The 11,768-nt window shown below is 46.1% G+C and overlaps 1 long non-coding RNA gene across 1 annotated transcript; it reads left to right on the forward strand.

Moving 5' to 3' along the window:
* Positions 1-1,070: 1,070 nt before the first annotated feature.
* On the forward strand, positions 1,071-11,482 carry LOC123587871. Its single transcript, XR_006707574.1, has 3 exons — positions 1,071-1,148; positions 4,879-5,077; positions 11,372-11,482. It is a non-coding gene; the product is annotated as an uncharacterized LOC123587871 (long non-coding RNA).
* Positions 11,483-11,768: the final 286 nt, after the last annotated feature.

An 11,768-nucleotide genomic window follows, 5' to 3' on the forward strand; every position in this document is an offset into this window, starting at 1 on the left:
AACAGAATACAAATACACCTGAGGGCCTTCATGATACCCTTACCTTTCTCATTTCCCTCCCATCTCAGAGTGAATCACTGTTTCAAAGTTGGTGAATATCCTTTCCACCACAGTTTTGTATTCCACTACATAAGCATATTTATATATTTTAAATGCTTTGTGTTTCTAAAGTTTTTACAAATGCTATCATATTTGACATGTTCATGTGCAACGTGACTTTTTCACTCCATAATATAGTCACATAATACCTGCAGATTAGGAGATTAGCTATTTCTTACTGCTTTATGGTATGATACTGTTTTAGTGTAAGACAATTTATTCCTTTATTCCTCTATTTATGAATAATTAGTTGGATTTCCATTTTGACACGACTCCTTGGATTTCTTGAATTTCTGAGTTTCTATATTAGAGGTGTCTTAGTCTGCTCAGCCTGTCGTAATAAAATACTGCAGACTGGGAGACACCCAAACAGTGGAAATTTATTTTCTCGCAGTTCTGGAGACCGGAATTAGGAGATCAGGCCAGCATGGTCACTTTCCGGTCAGAGCTCTCTTCCTGCCTTGCAGATAGCCACCTTCTTGCTGTGTTTTCACATGAGAGAGATCTCTCAGGCTCCCTCTTCTTCTCTTAGAAGGCCGTGTCAGTTACCTCCCGAAGACCCTATCTCCAGCTACAATCACATTAGGGGTTAGAGCCTCAACATATGAATTTGGAAGTGGTTGCAGACACAATTCAGTCCATAGCAAAATGTTATGGGCATTTTCAAATTCACGAAATACCACCAAATTGCTCTCCGGAGTGGTTTACCCATTTACGCGCTCATAAACAGGCTACGTAGTTACCATTTCAAATAGGAAATCAAAGAAATCAAAATGTTACACTTCTGTAACATTGTGGGGACACAAATTGATACCTGAAATTAGAAACTCATAAGACACGAATGTGAATGGGATTCCAGATTCTAGAAACCCTTAGATCATAGACCATAAGGAACCACACCCCGGGAAGTCACCTGAAGTGATGTGCGGGCAATGTCATAATCAGGCAGAGAGACTACACCAACACCACACGACTGATGGGCATACAGCATTTCCCAGACATCTCCACGGAAATGAGTTCAGTTGGAGCACCTATGTCATCTCATGAAGGTACTGTTCTGTGGAATGCAAGCTGGGAATTACTAGACCAGAGCAAAAGCAGACAGCAGTGTGGTGTTTCAGATAGTCACTTTCTCAGCTCCTGGGGCAAACACCACCTCTTACTGATGGCATAGCGTAAGAAGGCCTTGGTCAAGAACTCATGAGGTTCAGAGTGCGTTGAACAGAGGGGTTGCTCCTTTTCTGATCTGACATTTGGGTTTCTATGACTGGTTTCTTGCTAAGGTTCCAACTAAATGGTACCTTGTAGCCTTCTTTTCAGTAATTGCGTCCCTTGGGTGCGTATCTGTTACTCCAACCCTCTAGAATGGGGCCTACTTTGATCTTCCCTTCCTTTCATGGGATGGTCTTGCCCATCTAGCTTGATCTTCTGTCGGCTCCCTCATACAGCACACACACACCTGCCTCAGTTTCCTCCTTTTGCCATCAATGCGTTCTGGCTACCCTTGGTCTGACCCACACTGCTGATGAGAAGACTGGGGACAGGGGCCGAAGGACAGACCCAGCACCAGGTGCTACCAAAAAAAAAAAAAAAAAAAAAAAAGCAGAGATATAGCAGGCTAGCATGCATCCACAGAGTTGCTGTAATATTGGTGGCAACTGAAGGAAACGCAGTGCCCAGTCGAAAGGACTCTGGTTTGAGATGACATACACAACACAGCAAAGGGTCCCAAGAAGCAGAGAAAAACAGTAAAGGCGGGACGCAGGGCACGTCATCCTCAAGGAGGTGAGGCAGCAAAGTCAACGGCATCGAGCAGGTCTGTATGAGGGAGCGGTCTCCACCACCCAGCTGGGGCTCAGGAAAGAGAGATTCAGGCCTTGGAAGGGGAGATGGGAAAGAAAAGGTCCTTTCAGGAGTCAGAGGCAATGAGACAGCTCACCAGGAACCCAGCATCCAGGTATAAGAGTGGGAGGTGGGGTAAGAGCCCTGGGACCTGGGCCAAGTCGAACCTCAGTATCAGAACCAGAGCACCCTGGCGGGAGTACGACTACTGTGTAGTCCCCAAAGATGGACTTATGTGTCATTGTAGATTTGGATGGTCCTGGGGAGATGAGGGTGGCCTTCCCTGCAGGGGGAGACCAGTGGGGTCAGCCATGGCTGGGAAGAGATGCCATGGCGGAAATGAGCCAAATGGTATGATGGGAACCAGCTCCACTCGGGGGTCTCACAGACCTCCACCCGGGATCCTCAGTCCTCCCATGAAGGGAGCTATGTTTGCAGTTGAGAGAAGCAGAAGGAGACAGATGTCAGCAAGAAGAGAAAACACATTGATCAACACGCTTAAAAGCAGCTAAATGGAAAATGTTGGAAGCCGAATTGTTTTCAAAAGCAGTTTGCAATGTTTATATACGCTGCCACAGTCTTATGGTTGTTTTCCAAACGTTGTGCCCTGACCAACGTAGATCTAAGTAGGAATCATATGTTGTATTTCTTAAACTACAAAAGCAGGGGCATTATGTGGGATCTGTTGACAATTGCACAAATGTAATGAAATACTGACAAGTTCTTTGTTCGTGTCAGCATGCTGGGCTGCCTTGCACGGTCATTTCAAGACTTCAATTGACCTTAGAGTAAACTAAATTGAGAGCACTTAAAAAAAAAAAAAAAGCTTAATAAAGAAATACTGTCTTTGGGTTATATCAACCACAAACTTCTATGAGATTCTGGTAGCTTCTTTTATCAGCACCTCTCACAAAGGGTGGAATAGATGTCACATGAAACAGGGGGGTGTTTACTGGGGACCATAATAGGGCTTTTGACATATATGAGCCTCTTTGCTCTTTTCTGCAAGTCAGGAGGTTCAGTGACTTTAAATAATAATAGTAATTATCGTCTATGTCTAGACTGCAGCCTTCCCCCTTTGTATGATGAGAGCTGCGAAAGTCTTTTGACTCGCATGCTCACGATTGCTCTGGAAACAAGAGGAAATATTGGTTGCCATGCAGAGGTTCTCGTATCTTTGGGTGGGGGGTGGGGGAGGCAGCACAGCTCCCTGACTCCACAGCTATGTTCGGGTCTGGATGCTCTGTCCCAGGGATACAGGGTGCTGCCCCTGTGCCCAGGCACTACTTTGCATCTACAGATGGGCTGTATTTGATTAAATCGAAGATGCCTCTAATTGTAGAATGTGCCATTATCCTACGTACCACTGATTTTATTTATTTATTTTTTAATATGAAATTTATTGTCAAGTTGGTTTCCATACAACACCCAGTGCTCCTCCCAACAGGTGCCCTCCTCAATGCCCATCACCCACCCACCCCTCCCTCCCACCCCCCATCAACCCTCAGTTTATTCTCAGTTTTTAAGAGTCTCTTATGGTTTGGCTCTCTCCCTCTCTGTTTTTTCCCCTTCCCCTCCCCCATGGTCTTCTGTTAAGTTTCTCAGGATCCACATAAGAATGAAAACATATGGTATCTATCTTTCTCTGTATGACTTATTTCACTTAGCATCACACTCTCCAGTTCCATCCACGTTGCTACAAAAGGCCAGATTTCATTCTTTCTCATTGCCAAGTAGTATTCCATTGTGTATATAAACCACAATTTCTTTATCCATTCATCAGTTGATGGACATTTAGACTCTTTCCATAATTTGGCTGTTGTTGAAAGTGCTGCTATAAACATTGGGGTACAAGTGCCCCTCTGCATCAGCACTCCTGTATCCCTTGGGTAAATTCCTAGCAGTGCTATTGCTGGGTCATAGGGTAGATCTATCTTTAATTTTTTGAGGAACCTCCACACTGTTTTCCAGAGCGGCTGTACCAGTTTGCATTCCCACCAACAGTGCAAGAGGGTTCCCGTTTCTCCACATCCTCACCAGCATCTATAGTCTCCTGATTTGTTCATTTTAGCCACTCTGACCGGCGTGAGGTGATATCTGAGTGTGGTTTTGATTTGTATTTCCCTGATGAGGAGCGACACGTACCACTGATTTTAAAAGTTGCCGAGTTCGAATTGTAAAACTGCTATCAACCTAGGCACGTCCTGCTTTTGGAGATGTGAATACATGAACATGGGAGGAGGTGGAGAAGTATCTTAGAGTAGACGAGGAAAAGTATTTATGCTATTCTGTGCAGCTTCCCGGAGGAAAATGAGCGGGAAGCTTAGCAGAGCCTTGAACTTTTAAAGGCAAAAATAACATTGCAGGAAAAGCTACCTTTCAGTAAAAGTCTATAGGAGCCTGCAGAAAGGACTCGGCAGGTAGGATGAAGGGGTTTCTAGGGATGTGCCCTAGGAAGGCCCCAGGGTCAGTGTCTACCGGGGTCTCTCCGTGATGTGGAGGATGGGCCTGCACGAGGGTAGGTGGGGAGGTGTCTGGGCCCTAGCTTGCAATCAGATGGCAGCAGGCGGTCTGCTCCTGGGAGCAGTGATCTTCAGGCTGGGCTTAGGCTGGGCCCCTGTGGCCCGTCTCATCACCTGCCATCTCTCCAGGAACCTGTTTCCAGTTCTTCCTCCCTACGACCGCTCCAGTCAGAAGCCATCTCTCCTTATAAATTCAGACACTTTTGAAAAACACTTTGCAAAATTCTTTCTCGCTTATTTCTCACGGCGTCTGACCCCTTCTCTCCCCGGATGTATTGATGTAAGTCCCTCATGAGCTTCCTCACTCGGACACCTCTCTTCTTAGCTCTCGCTCTACGCAGGGCAGGGGCTCAATAAGATTCTAGTGTGTTAAACTAATGTTTTCTTTGCAACCTTCCTATATCTTTCTTTACAGGACTTGCCATCAGGCTGACCCACCTATGAGTCCAATGAGTAAATAAACCAACGGACTGACCTTCAAAGGGAAAGAACCAGAAACCTCTCTCCATGTCAAGGACATTATAATCATGGCCTTGGAAATCTTCCTTCTCCATGACTGGAGCCGCTGGTCCTTCCAGTCAAGGCCAGGAAGAGGAAATGAATTCGTGGGAAAGGTGAGGCTGTTCCATTCAGGGTACTGATCTCACGCTCAGGGAACTGCCAGCTTGCAGACCCCCTGTTTGTGCTGACTCTCTCCAGAGATAAGTCTCATATTCGGAAAGCCTGTTAGCAGGTGACCTTGTCCATGGTCTTTCTGATACAGGGGCTGTGTGTTCTCACTTAGGGCCGAGGCCTGGCCAAGACGATGGCACACTGCTTAGGTTAGGCCCCGCATTGGTCAAAACAAACAGAACCAGACAAACACAAAAGCTAGGTTTCTATGTGGAAAAGACAGTCCAGCTCCAAGTGTAATAATTTAGAGCTTCTTCGGGGAGAAAAAACCCCAGCAACCTAAAACCTAACCCCCAAACAAGAGGCTGCCTGCCCCCAATATGAAAATCGCTGGCCTCTATCTGCAGGAGTTTCCATCAAGTTCTTTCTCAAGGAGAAGGCGCACTGAGTCTGGAAAGCAGCGGTGTGAATACCTGAAAAAGATGAGAACGGGCCCGCAGCCCTCAGGGAGCAAGGCTCCAGGGGTTCAGAGCTCTGGCTTTGGGCTCAGAAAGGATTGGATTCCGTCTAAACTCTGCTGACTACCGCCTGAGCAGTTTTCGGAAGTGCCTCTGAACCGCAGTTTCCCCTTCTGTGGTGACTAGATTACTTATTCTGAGAGCAGACTGTTCCAGGCCCTAGGCTGAGTGGACAGGTTTCATCAAAGCCTAGGAGGTAGGTACCATCGTCACCCTCATTTCACAGAGAAGGTGAATAACAGGCCAGGTCATCCTGCCTCAAACGTAGTCAGTCCACGCTTTGGGGGTTATGACCACCACCCCGTCGGCAAATCGATCTGAAGCGCCTGGATCCCACTGGACGCTTGACCAACGGTGGCCGTGACCCACCAGCTAACGCTTGTCCCCAGCTCCGCCACTGGCCAGTCCCGTCTTTTGACCACTCATGGCATTTGAAGAAAATGAGGAGCTATGAATCCGTTAGCACTGATAATCAGAGGAGCTTCCTCTTGATTATCTATAATGAATCAAAGGTGTCACTGATTTATTGCATGCAGTTTAAATTCCATTTAGGCCGCCGAAAATTAAGCATTGTGAAGCCGCTCCCAATCACATTGTCTCTTGTGTGGCTAAGAAGTTATTAATTTCCTAATCCCGTCTGATATTTCAAACACGGGATGTAGCTACTTTGTCCATATAGAGAGCATCTTTGAGAGGCAGGTATTTCCTTCTTCTGATGGAAGATGACGCTCTGTTTTGTCTTCAAAAAGGATGTTCCTGGTAAGTAGCTCTTAAGAGTGTATTGTGAAATGAAGCCAAGGTAGCAGGTAGACTGGCAGCCCAGATGTCTGTGGAGAATTAACTTGTCAAAATACAATCCCATTATTAGACACACTGCTTTTGTTTCTCTCCTTTGTCTTTATACCGTTCCAAATTTAGACCAAGTCAGGAAACAAGAAAGGGGGCTGACGGGTGACATGAAGAAGTTGGTAAGTGAAAGTCTATCCTACCGTTGCCGAACATTCTGAAACTCTTCTTTTCAAAATTAAATCATTAGGGGCGCTTCGGTGGCTCAGTCGGTTAAGCGACCGACTTCAGCTCAGGTCATGATTTCACGGTCTGTGAGTTCGAGCCCCGCGTCGGGCTCTGTGCTGACAGCTCAGAGCCTGGAGCCCGTTTCGGATTCTGTGTCTCCCTCTCTCTCTGCCCCTTCCCCGCTCACGCTCTGTCTCTCTTTCTCCTTCAAGAGTAAATAAACATCAAAAACAATTATAAAAAATAAAATTAAAATTAAATCATTAGGGGGCGTCTGGGTGGCTCAGTCGGTTAAGCGTCTGACTTTGGCTCAGGTCCTGATCTCATGGCTTGTGAGTCTGAACCCCACATCAGGCTCTGTGCTGACAGCTCAGAGCCTGGAGCCTGCTTTGGATTCTGCATCTGTCTCTTTCCTACCCCCCCCCCCACTCTGGCTCTGCCTCTCTCTCTCTCTCTCTCAAAAATAAATAAACATTTAAAAAAAAGCTAAAAAATTACATCATTAGAACAAACTGTATTCTGGGTGTATGTGCTCTGCCCACACCTGTAAGAACACAACAAAATGATACAAACACACAGAAGACATAAGACACTTAACTGTGTAGTACTGTTTGTTATTCTGGTTGTTTTGACAACACACAAAAGAAGACTTGCTGAATTTTAAAAACTGTAACAAACTACGCTGATACGATTACACCTTCAAATAAACAATTGGATGGTTTCAGTTTGATTTCTGTGAGCTTAAGAACTTAAAATTATCCCAGCTTCCAGGTGTTCGTTCTTGTAAGTCAAACATCATTTAGCCTTTACATATTTCTATTCTGTTATCATTCTGTTATCATTTTTCTTATTGAAGTATAATTGGTACATAATTGAAGCTCTTAACTCTTGCTGCAAATTGTACCTTGATGCCCTCTGAGCTTGTCTCCAGGTCCTGATGGGGGCTCCCTGTTCAGCCAAGCAAAGCTGCCGTTTAAAACAGCATTTAAACATTTCTTTTTAATGCTTACTTATTTTGAGAGAGACAGAAAGCATGTGAGCAGGGGAGGGGCAGAGAGAGAGAGGGAGAGAGAGAGAGAATCCCAAGCAGGCTCCACGCTGTCAGCATAGAGCCCAACGCCGGGCTTGAACTCACCGCGAGATCATGACCTGAGTTGAAATCAAGCTGGATCCTCAAACGACTGAGCCACCCAGGTACCCTGAGAATGTTCATTTCCAAGCTCTGAAGAGTCCAACTCACTAACTGGGAACGCTATAATATGCACTAGGCCAGAGAGCTAACTGTGCACAGCGATATGGCCATGAAATGTGAATGGTTATGATTTTCTGGGTTAGAAATAATGCCCTTTACTAAACTGCCTAGAAAAAACCATGTTTATTTAACTACATGCTTTCCATCTGACAACATTCATACCACTAGTTTCATCCAATTACTTAAATGTTGATCATTTGTTAAATTTGAAAAATTTTAAGTCAATCTTAAAAATTGACACCATTCTCTAACACATTTATTATTAGTACCGTATAGAGACAAAGAAAACAAGTGGAATATGCTACAATAATGGAGATCATCACAACCACGTAGCTTTAGAAAATATGTGTTTGGGTTTTGTTTCTCTTTTTGTTTTCATATTCAAACCCTTTGTCCAAAATGCAAGTTCCTGCTTTACTTCCTGGAGGCATGGATACATACTTCCTTAGAGCTGTTTCCTTGGGAGTACAGAAACTAGCCAGAGTCCAACCAAAATATAAAATAATAAGGATTTAAGATCAGAAAGGATTTGTGCGCCATCCTGGCTGGGTAGCAAAGATGACAAAGAAGGAAAGAGCCCTGGCCAGCCCCTCCCTTCCAGAGACGCGTGCAAAAAGCCACGTGTCCCAGCCTTTGATGCTCCGTTCCCCAAAAAGCAAATAACAGAAATTATTCTGCACTGCAAGACCGACAGACAAGCGAGCTCCAAAAAAAGGAGGCTTCCTCCTGCAATCCAGGTTTTGCTCCCAAACCACAGGACAGGAAGCAACATGTTTCCGCAAACCACTTCCCCAGGAAGAGCTTTCTCCCTCCTTCCTGCCGGGGCTCAGTCCCCCGAATATCACTTGGTTTTATCACAACATGTTTGGATCATATATGTTCCGTTTCCATGTGCATGTCTTTCCACGCACGCTGCAGACAAGCACCGGAGCTTTGAGTACACAGATTCTTTCAAAGGAGACAGAGAAACAAGCTTGTATAGATTTGGGAGGTCACCCCCTTTTTGCCCACATGGGAGATCGATTACCTGTTTACAAGTGAGATCTGTGTGGAACATTCTTCACTGTAGAACAAGCAGTTGACATGATGTTGCTGGTGTTTGCGGAGCCAAAGAGCACGAAGGCAGTAAAGAAAGGGACTGTCACATCAGACAGAAGATGTAATCTGCTCTTACATTTTTCCTCTTGGCGTGAGCGTACACATTTTATAAGCAGGGGGAAATCCTGCTAAAAGCCCTCTCCATGCCGTTTTAAAAACACTGAATAATGGCATGTGTGCGACTTTTTGTACCATTTTCTGTAGTTGAATCCAGTTTGTATTATCTCGCAACCTGTTCTAAACGCGATGGAAACCTGACGTTGCCAAGCTCGAAATTTCACTCCCGCAAAGTGTTCTAAAACTTGTGTTTCTTTCTCTTGTTTCTAAAACACGGCTTGAATGTCTTTGCAGGAGCTTTAGTATTTGGGGTCTGGCTGAAGCGGAATGAAACGGCTTCATGCTGGCTGGAGTTCAGCAGTTAACATTTTAGAAACCGTCTAAATGAGGGAGGGAGGAAGCGCAGCTGAAATAGACAGGCATCTACATTCACGTGGCCATCAAAGGAACAGAGAGCCGGCTGGCTGCGAGGGCCCCCGTGAGCTGCGGCAGGCCTCAGAAGAAATATCCGCGATCCGCAGGAACATTGGCAGGGGCGAGGGGAAAGAAAAGCTTTTCTCGGGGCTACTGTTCGAGGATTTTTCACTGATATACAAAGGGACAAGAGAAACCCATCTCTGACAAGGACATTGCTACATCAAACCCAGCTTCAAGAGACTGCTTAAAATGAGTCTCTGCTGCTCCGCTGCTCCCGGAGGGGTGGGGGGTGGGGGCGCTGATTTACATGCAGGGGGTGGGAGGGGAGCCACGGGCATGGCTCCAGCCCAGCACCCAGCCCTCATGCCTGGAACGGAGCAAGCAGAAGATGTCTAGGGCCTTCTAGAGGAAAGCCATGCCTATGTGGTCTATGCCACTGAAATGCCAGGACGGCCTGGCACGTATGTGAGCACCATGAACGGGCTCGAGGAGTTCTATCAAAGCGCCAAGGTTGCTGCAGGCTGTGAGGTCAGTTCACCTGTTGCCAGTCCATGGAAAGGGCTGGTGCTTGAGCCCCGCAGCTCTGCAAAGGCTAATGAGGAGCAAACTTCCCTGCAGCTGTGCTATTATTGATGTCTCTCCCAGGCCTGGGGCTGTCGCGCTGAGGAAGGGCACAGAGGCCGCAGGCCAATTACACAGGAAATTTTCAGTTCCGGCACACACCTGGAGGGACGCAGGTGAGGCCGGAAGAACAGGGGCTGCCCACGATGAGGGCAAAGGTGCCGCCATCTCCCCAGTGGGATGACAGAGAACTGTTGCCTCCTGGACAACAGATTAAGGACATTTTCACCTAAGTGCTCAAGATGAGATTTGACAATTTCCTGGCAAGTAACTAAACAGTAAAGAAAATAGTGGATTTAAATATCAATGGTTTTAATAGGTAAAATTAGCTGACCTCTCAGAAAAGAATTGAAATGAGATGGGAAGATGCCTACCTATTTCGAGAACTTGCTGGAAAAGATTTCAAAGGGTTATTGTTGTGTTTTTGTTTCCAGTAATAACAGCTCTACAAAAGCAATGTAAACTATGAATAGAAATAATAATATGTAGTATAATCCAGTCACAGGGAGAATGCTGAAAGCTCATAGTCCCGTTTCCTTTCGGTCCAATTTTAGATTTTCCTATACAAGAGAAATAACAAAGATTATGGCGAAAATTCTTTTTCTCTCCCTTTTGAAAAAACATTTACTCCATAATTAGAATTTTTGATTCCATACTAATGAAGTGATATGGATGCAGGGATATTTGAAATTCACAGCTAATTCATAAATATTATCTTGCCAAGAATTTCAGCTCCTACCCCAGGAGACCTCTCTATATGGAGCACAGGACTGAAGCAAACGTGCTTTGGGCTTGGCTAGTTTAGCTTTTTTGCACCTAATGGGGGGTGAACTGACACAGAGGTGAATCCAGCCGAGTCATGGCTGTTCTGCCAGAGGAAGGCTCCGTTGGGGCCCCTTTTGGGTGTCAAGAGACCTTGGTGGGCATTGCTAGAAGCCAAGCCCTGGTGCCAGTGGCTAGGAAATTTGGGGGCGTGGGGGTGTAATCAGGTCTGGAGAGGTAGGCAAAATCCTCATTCTTTTTTTTTTTTAAATTTTTTTTTCAACGTTTATTTATTTTTGGGGGGACAGAGAGAGACAGAGCATGAATGAGGGAGGGGCAGAGAGAGAGGGAGACACAGAATCCGAAACGGGCTCCAGGCTCTGAGCCATCAGCCCAGAGCCTGACACGGGGCTCGAACCCCCCCCCCCCCCCCCCACGCGGGGACCGCGACATCGTGACCTGGCTGAAGTCGGACGCTCAACCGACTGCACCACCCAGGCGCCCCAGGCAAAATTCTCATTCACTTCTAGTAAACAACTATTTCCCTATTTCCAAAGGAGGTCGTGATCATATCGCCCCTGCCCTGAGTTACTCCAGGACCAGAAAACTAAAAATCACCCCTGTATGGCCCAGAGCCCGTTGGAATTATTCAAACTCTCCAACTGTAAGTTGACTCAGTCTATCTACCCTGCCTTGCCCATTCCCTTCCTGGAAAACCCTACACAGGCTCTAGGTCACGCTCTCCCCTTTTCATTTCTGTCTCCTGATGGACCTGGTACTTCTCATGTGGCCCTGCCTGGCTCAGTGTGTGTGCTGGCTCCAGGCATCTGGGAGTTGAAACTTCTTCCTTCATGACAGATCATTTCTCTGTCTTATGTCCAATTCTACCTGATCGAAACAAATCCCCAGTACTTTTAACCCAACAGGGTGACCGTGTGAGGCTGGGTGGTGGGC

Source organism: Leopardus geoffroyi, chromosome D3 (genome assembly GCF_018350155.1).
Source record: "Leopardus geoffroyi isolate Oge1 chromosome D3, O.geoffroyi_Oge1_pat1.0, whole genome shotgun sequence".
In the NCBI taxonomy this organism is placed as follows: Eukaryota; Metazoa; Chordata; class Mammalia; order Carnivora; family Felidae; genus Leopardus; species Leopardus geoffroyi.